Genomic DNA, 2333 nt, shown 5'->3' with positions numbered 1-2333 from the left:
GGGTTCAAGTGATTCTTGTGCCTCAGCCTCCCCAGTAGCTGGGACTCCAGGCATGTGCCACCATGCCTGGCTAATTTTTGTATTTTTAGTAGAGACAGGGTTTTGTCATGTTGGCCAGGTTGATCTTGAACTCCTGGCCTCAAGTGATCCGCCCGCCTCAGACTCCCAAGTTGTTGGGATTACAGGTGTGAGCCACCGCACCTGGCCCCTTCTACATATTGTTATCAATGAACAGCTCTCATTGAATTACAGTTACCATTTCTGATCAATATAAGATGCTATCAACTACATGATGCACCACTATTTCCGGCATCACTAAGAAAATAATATGGCAATTAAAACTCTGCCAGGCCAGCACTACTCAGACATATTCTGGCTGGAGGCAGTGGCTCAAACCTGTAATCCTAGCACTTTGGGAGGCTGAGGCAGGAGGACTGCCTGAGCTCAGGAGTTCAAGACCCGTCTCTATTAAAAACAAACAAACAATAAAAAGACATATTCCAACTTCAGCTGTTTAAATGTGGGAAAAATGTACAATTAAGAATCGGTGAAATATGGTGTCTATTTACCTAACGGATTCATCTACAAGACTGAACTTCTTGATGACAACAGCCTATACCTGCCACATAGTGCTCAAAAAACGTTTTTGTGAAATAGAAAAAAATCCAACATATCAGCTCATTTTCCTGCCCTAATTAGTAAACTGGATATGGTAGAAGTTTAATTTAAGACTCTAAATTCTTAGAATTTTACATCTGTTCCTTTTTCAGGATGGGAGATACATCTAATTCCTGTACCCTGCTTCATTAAAAATCAAGCCCCATGAACCCTAAGTAGGAGAGTGGCAATGGGAGGCAGGAGGCTTAGTAGAAAGAACCACAGAGTTCTGGATGTTTAAAACCTAGGATGCAATTTCTAGTGTATAAAAATCCTCAAGAATTGAACCTCGGCCGGGCGCGGGGGCTCAAGCCTGTAATCTCAGCACTTGGGGAGGCCGAGACGGGCGGATCACGAGGTCAGGAGATCGAGGCCATCCTGGCTAACACGGTGAAACCCCGTCTCTACTAAAAAATACAGAAAAACTAGCCGGGCGAGGTGGCGGGCGCCTGTAGTCCCAGCTACTCGGGAGGCTGAGGCAGGAGAATGACGTAAACCCGGCCACTGCACTCCAGCCCACTCCAGCCCAGGGCGAGACTCCGTCTCAAAAAAAAAAAAAAAAAAAAAAAAAAAAAAAATTGAACCTCTATTCTACTAAAACGGCTTTTTTTCTTTTTTGAGGATTTAAATGTTTTTCTCCTTCCAAGTTTAGGGGTGATGTGATTTTCTTGGGGAACATGAAGGAAAAATCTTATTTTTGTTGTATCTTACCTGTAAAATGACATCCTTTATAGAAACAGCATCACTACTAGACACAGCAACAATAGCAATAGTCTGGATTTGTTTTCTGGGTCTCTAACTCATCAAACACAACCCAAAACATTAATTATATGTATCAGTCTTTTGATTCACCTGCAGATCTTGCAAAAATGGAGGCTCTAAATCAGTAGATTTTGAATGACGCGTGAGATTCTGCATTTCTAACAGGCTTGCAGGTGATGCTGACACTGCTGGTCCATGGACCAGACTTTAAGTGGCAAATGTAGCATTATTTCATTTAACCTTCACGCCCATCCCCATCGGCTAGGAATTATTCCACAAATGAGACCTGAAGTTGGAAAGTTATGTAAATTGCCCAAGACCAAAGCGCTCAACAGTGAGGCGGATATTTCAACTCAGGGATGTAACCCCCCGCACCTGGTAATCTTTCTGCCACACCACAGTCTAATCAAGGATAAGTGAAAAAACAAGACGCCTAGGACCCCCCCCCCGGCAAACTTTCTGGGCATCCTTAAACTACACGTGCTCCTGAATTAATCTCAAACAGACCCGCCCACGAGTCACTCTGGAGACTCCGCAGCCAACAAACAGGCAGGAGTTACTGAAAGGTGAGGCAGCTCGCGCATGGGGCACAGACAGGGAGGAGGCAGTACCCTAAGTGGCCGCCGCTTCCCTAGTCAGTTCTACGGCTTGAGGCTCGCTTTGCCACCTATGAGACGCTCTGGGAACCCTCCGTCCACGCTTGCAAACCGCCGGGACCTTCCAAGTTTAGGCGCGAGCACATGCGCCCCGATACAGCCGAGTCCAGGAGGCACTCGTGGAGATGCGACCCTGGGGCGGTAACGCAAGCCGGGGCCCGGCGGCCGGCTGGACTGAGCTTCCCGCCCAGCCCCGAGGCTCTCTAGAGAAACGAGCGTGCATCCCAAAACCCTGCTTCTCCGGGGGCAGAGGCAGGA

General features: G+C 47.0%; 1 protein-coding gene across 3 annotated transcripts in view; it reads right to left on the bottom strand.

Moving 5' to 3' along the window:
• Positions 1-2333, bottom strand: part of ACTL6A (actin-like 6A) — a 30387-nt gene that overhangs the window by 23078 nt on the left and 4976 nt on the right. Inside the window, exon 2 of one of the 3 annotated variants that reach the window (XM_011980384.1) lies at positions 132-133. The exons of the other annotated variants lie outside the window; for them this stretch is intronic. The gene's annotated coding sequence lies outside the window, so the exon portion shown is untranslated. The remainder of the gene's footprint in view (positions 1-131; positions 134-2333) is intronic. 3 annotated transcript variants of the gene reach the window in all.

Source organism: Mandrillus leucophaeus, unplaced genomic scaffold (assembly GCF_000951045.1).
Source record: "Mandrillus leucophaeus isolate KB7577 unplaced genomic scaffold, Mleu.le_1.0 Scaffold211, whole genome shotgun sequence".
Taxonomy (NCBI): Eukaryota; Metazoa; Chordata; class Mammalia; order Primates; family Cercopithecidae; genus Mandrillus; species Mandrillus leucophaeus.
Note: the sequence above shows the minus strand (reverse complement) of the source record. Positions and strands in the feature narration are given on the sequence as shown.